Below are 6,205 nucleotides of genomic sequence, written 5' to 3'. Positions count from 1 at the left end.
TTAAAACTTGCACAAGAAATTTCGAGCATCCCTACTAACTTTTTTCTTATTCATTAATTGTTCGCAATTTCTGCATTTTACCCCATCGTTATTATCTCATACGTTTCCAATTGAACGAAAAAAAAAGCAGCAAAGGAAACAACGTATTTCGCATCTCCGTCGGATGGTACGTCATTTTCGCTGCCGGAAACAAGTACGCTAAAAACGGGACATTATCGGGGAATGGAGAATTGTGAAAAAAAAAAAAAAAAAATAGAGCAAGACTTTGGTATATGCAATACTTTTACTCCGCACCGGCATCAGCAGTGGCGGCGGTTCGTGGGGTAGAGACGATGAAGAAATTAATTAGTGGTGTGCAAAATATTAGCCAGCATTTTGCTCTCCGTATCACAAACTTCTACGGAAGGTACGAAGGGGGTCTGTCTATTGGGTCGGTTTATACGGTATATATTTGTGGTCCATGGTTGTGCTTGTGGTAGGGTCGGGTTTTATACCTACCTTCGTTGAAGAAGGAGGGTCGGGAGGGTAGGGGAGAAGACGAGCTTTTCTCCATACATACTTGTACAGGTAGTACAGTTCTTGATGCTTCTACCATATCTACCTGGCTCGGCGTGTCGTAAACTGTCTCTATATCGTCACACGCGGCATAATTACCGCGGTACGCGAGAGTAACCTGGTTGTATTAACCTGTCTGTGTATATTCTGAGCTGCCATACTCAAACTACCGCTACTCTTCGTGCTCCTCGTGCAGTTGTTATATCCCAGTCCGAGTAGTACAGTCGGAGGATTCCCATTTTCCACTTCGTATCCAGAAATTCTCTTCTCTTCTCTTCTCTTCTCTTCTCTTCTCTTCTCTTTTACCAGGATGACTCGATCCGACTTCGCAACCGCTGCTGCTGCATTTACGTCCAGCGGTACGCTCGACACCTTGAATTACTATTCGTACTTTGATATAAGTGCAGTTCGAATTGACACGAAATGTGTGACACGTTAATCGTGTCACACGCTATCCTCCTTGAATTTGTAGATTCAAAAGACGAGGAAAAAAAATTTTGATACTCGTTACAGAACGTTGGACGAAATTTCTCGGACGCACTCTGATTTTGATCTGCACGGGTTTTCCTTTTTTTTTAATGGGGTTCAATTATACGCGGTCTCATTGAAAGTTTCGTAACTTTCGCGTTTCTTGTACGTGGTATATTACAACGGCATCGGTTGCAGACTAAGACTCACGATCAGCAGCAGCAGCGGCAAAGACTTTCCCCTAGATGTATCGTACGTACAATGGGCAAAGGTCGTTTCGCAGGGAAGTTCATTGTATTTGATCTTGGCAATGCCTCACTTCCGTTTTCGCGGTAGAATTTATACAACCGGTGTGGTATGTTATACATGGGACCGACACCGATTTAAAATACACCTCACGATCAACTTTGTGTTCTGGTGGGACATTTCGGAATCTATTGTTTGCAACAAATCTACTCCAACGACGACGAGATTTGAAAAAAAGATTTCTTATTCATATCTCAGTTGTACCTAGTAGTTTAAATGTGATGAAAACAAATTGTATTTTTCATTTTTTCACTATCATTTTCACATAATTTTTCCACATCACATATACCAGTGATTCACTTTCATCTTTGGGAATGTGTTGAAACGTAACAAATTTTTTTTGAAATTTTCAAATCATCGTTACGGACAGTGCAGCATTCTCAGTCCGTCATTCTTCTTCCCTTTCACAAGTGAATAATTATCCCATTATAACATATGGAGGATAATTATTGTTTTTTTTTCCGTCAATTAGATGAACGCACATTGTACCTCATAAACTTTATCTGTATTACATGATGTTATAGAGCGCGGTTCACGCGATATAAATTAAACGTACAAAATTCCATCGTGAAGAGAAAATGTTGTACACCGATGTAACGTGATACATTTGAATATACCGATGTATAAATTTTTTCTAACGATAATAGCTCTACGTGTGTAAATGGCGGAAGGAAAGGAAGTCATTTTTACGTACATGAAATTATCTCAATACAATCATAGTCAGTTTAGCCAGGCTCAAGACTCGATAAAAAAAATTCCACGCCGATCATGTGGAGTGTAGGTAATCGATTCATCATAATAATTAAAAATCAGCGATACTTGATTAATAACTGTAACTACTGCAGTGATATTAAACAAATCGTTTACATACGATGGTATAATTGAACAAAAAAAAATATATTCAAACTGGGTCAAGGACGGCAAATGGGCGTTTCGCAACGGAGGTGACATTATACAGATTGGTTTTTTTTATCCTTTTTCATAATCGTAGAGTTGACTAATTTGACATATCCTGTAGTGTGTGGCGGCTATACCTATACGTTTGCCTGGTATCACACTTATGTGGGATCGCTTAAAATCCGCGCTCGCCGCTGCTATCCGAGCATCAAATACTTATAAATAAATATTTCTCTTCCTTTTTTCAAAGACATTCCGAGTTGAATATCTATAGCATAATTTTATGATGTTATCATCCCACGCCTGGTTAACGCTGATGTATAGACGCTTTGAATGGAAAGCGGTCGATCGGTTTAGTTTTTATCGTTATGTTATATACGTTTAATTACGTAATCGACGGTATTTGGCCTATACAGCCATCCAAATATTCCAAATTATTCGTCGATGGGACCCGTCAGTAAATTTGAAACGTACTAAACCTGAAGAGTCACTCAAATCAAGCTCAAATTTTTTCCTTTCGATTTATAGAACTAACAATTTAATTGCGCACGTGTAAATTGCGCGATTACGTTTCTACGTTAATTCATTTTCCTAACGTACAATATATCATTAACGGGTAATTGTGTAATAATTAACTAAAATAACGATAACGCGATGAGTTAATAGGATTATTTGAAAAGGCGCGCAATGGAAAGAACAACCGAGGTCTGTTACGTGCTTGAATTTTTTCGATCCATATAATTAACCGGCGATATACAGCGAATACCTGCGCATCGTATGTATGGAGAACCTATGATAATCATAATTGGAGCTGCACACAGAACATTTCACTATCATGCGCCTTCTTTAAACGGACTTGCGTGTAGTAACACGATTACATAATTATCCAACCTCATACCCGATAAACTCATCTCGTTTATAAATCTCCTCACTCGCATAATCTGCCGCTGCGATGATAATTGCACAAACTAAATAATACGCGATCCGTTCATTCGTTACATTTATGCAGGGTGTGGCGTTGCGAAAGATTACTCCTAGGTATGTGTGGATGCAAGTAAAGGATCTTCAACATACGTAAAACATTCGATTAGTAACGACGAAAAACATCTTTTCTTCTTCTCTCTTCTTCCTGGCACACGGTCAACTGAATTTGAAGAAAAAAAAAAACTTGGATCTCGCGGAATAATTTTTCTCATTCTGTTTCTCGTTTTAATTTTTTTCCTCCAAGTTTGAATTATGGCATGTGAAAGTTTTGCAGTCTTTCGAATTACATAATTTTCTATGTAATATGACGTTTTTCTTCAAAAATAAAAATAAATAAATAAAATATCGGGAAGGAATTTGATAAATCCGATCCACGTATGCGTCGATTTAATATTATTTCAAATTAATGCTCTCGCAACGTTTTGCCACAACCTTCTTTATTTCTTATACAATCGCATACCTAATAATCAATGATGCAATTTCGTCCAATACCTCAGACTATAATTCTTCCTTATTTATGCACCTCGATCTGCTTCTTTTCAAACTTTAATTATTTATTTTTTCACGTAGACTTATAATACGAGATGTGTGCCAGGAATGCGAGATCTGGTTTTCATATATATCTCATACTCCTAATCAGTTGTACAGGCTATAAATAATGTTGAAACATTTTCTATTCACGCTTGTCATCCGCAGTATGGGTCCATTAATATCGCACTTTGGTCTTGTAGGACAAATTGACTGCGGTTACTTTTCATTTTTTTTTTTATCGTTTTTCTCCTCTCCCTAATTTCACCGAAGCACTTTCTTTGACGTTCGTTTCAAGTGTGATTTTGGGTCACGGAATATAGAAATCACGAGCTATTATATTATTATTAATAATATTGACGAACACGGTGATTAAATCGTCTGGCTTTAATCTAGACGAAATTCGGTGATTCCTATGACGATGTAGCGATAATGACGGATCTTAATAATTGTAAAAAATACGAGTATAATATCATGACATGTTAATTGCTGGTTCAATACATTCATTCAGGTGTGCTACGGTTATGCTGCAGAACAATTAAATCGATCATCATAGCTGCACTCGTATGATCATCTCCTCATTTATTTATTTATTTTTTTTTCTGGTCTACCGTCCAGCCGATCTATAAATTAATCAGCTTGATAGAAAAAAGAAGAAAATAAAGAAGAAACTTCCATCTTGATTATTCCACTTTTTTTCGTCTTAGATTCTTTCTTTCTTCCCTCGTCAATCAATTTAAATGACGTACCTTCACATTATATTGATTAGGTTTATAAATTTATGGGTTACGGTGGATATATACCTGAAGTACGTACCTACTTTAAGGGAAAGTACTATAGTTACTTACCTGTAATAATATTTTAATTATATCTTATCTAATTACGGTGGTTTACTTGTGGTCATGCAAATAGCGTATAAAAATACAGAAGCGTCTGTTAATTTATACAGAAAAATCCACAAGTTTCACTTATGTACGTACGTACGGTACATTTTATTTTACTACACGTTTCGCTAATGCATTCGGTCGATTTATCTATTCTAATTTTATTCTAATAATATTTCACATCTATAAGTACATATGTAATAAATCAAACGATTATACAAGTGAGTGTGGTACGAATGTTGTTACTATAGTTTTTTTTTTTTTCTTTTTACAATTTCAGTAATTCCATCTCACGTTCATTTTCCATTATAACCGTACAGTTATATACTTTTGATTACCTGTACTTGGAAGAAACCGAAATCAAAAGAGAAAAAAAAAAGAAAAAAACTGATAAAAGAAACTCTTTTGATCTTACAATAATGCGAATGCGTTCGATGTTACAGCTACGGAAAATTGCATCTGCTTCACAATGTTAGATAGGTACGTGCGTACGTATCAGTCAGATATGTCGCGTATTATGTGACGGAGCAACGTATACGGGCAGGTGTATTGTGTGGTTGGATCGACGAGTACGAGCGATGCAATTCGCGGCCAACGTCAATATCATATTAGGTATATCGATTCGTTTTTATTACCACCGCAATTCATTATCTGTTAGGGAGTTGCAGGTATGCCTGTAGATATGTACCCATCCATGTGCGTACGTATAGGGTAGGAAGTTCCAATTCCTCACGGAAATGTCACGCAGGTTCGATGCGTAATTTACAGTGCACAATATCCTTCCTCTCTTTTCACGCTGCACCGCGGTGTACACGTCCCTAAGTTATTCTCTTTTTCAAACATAACGTTCGTTGACAGCTGCAGCGGCATCATCTGTAAATTGTTATACACCTGCAGTGATTGAATATATATTTATCTGTGACGATACAGATCGATTAGAAGAGGATTTTTCGTACGTATATTTAACGATCGATCTTCGGGAAAGTTTGAGCTGACGAACTTGAAAAATAATATCGTTTCTTTTTTTCTTCTGGCTAATGTAGATTTTTTCTCCTCGCTCTTGGTGGCGGTAGCGTTATACTGTAAACGTCGTTGTTCGTAATAGGTTGGAAAAAAAAATGAAAATGAAAATGAAAAATACCATAAACATCACCGTGTAGATATAAGCGTACACTTATTATAGTTACCGAGCTAATAGTGAAAGGAGAAATATGCGTGTGGCAAAAACGTGTCTTATTTCATTCTTTATATATTATTTTCATATACCTCCTCTACTTATCTGTTTTCTTCAAGCGTGAATTCAGCAGATTCCTTACATGCGTCTCGGAAATTGCTTAATTCAATTCGAACGGGAATGCCTGCTGTGGAAAACGAGTCTTCGAGGCAATTTTCCAAAAAAAAAAAAAAAAAACGACATTGATTCGTAAAAAACAAAATATATAAATTTGGTATGCACCCACTCTAAAGTTCGACTGTACAAAATCAATCGGAGAATTTTATGAGTTTCTTTTTTTCGAACACAGGGAATCTACTTGCTATTTGATTACTGCAGGGACACAATTCGGATGGCGGGGAAAAAGAGG

General features: G+C 36.7%; 1 protein-coding gene across 2 annotated transcripts in view; it reads left to right on the top strand.

The window, feature by feature from the left end:
- LOC105688658 (RING finger protein 17) overlaps positions 1–6,205 on the top strand; it is a 75,744-nt gene that overhangs the window by 22,870 nt on the left and 46,669 nt on the right. The window lies entirely within an intron of this gene.

This window comes from Athalia rosae, chromosome 6, assembly GCF_917208135.1.
Source record: "Athalia rosae chromosome 6, iyAthRosa1.1, whole genome shotgun sequence".
In the NCBI taxonomy this organism is placed as follows: Eukaryota; Metazoa; Arthropoda; class Insecta; order Hymenoptera; family Athaliidae; genus Athalia; species Athalia rosae.
This window is presented reverse-complemented; position numbering and strand designations above follow the sequence as displayed.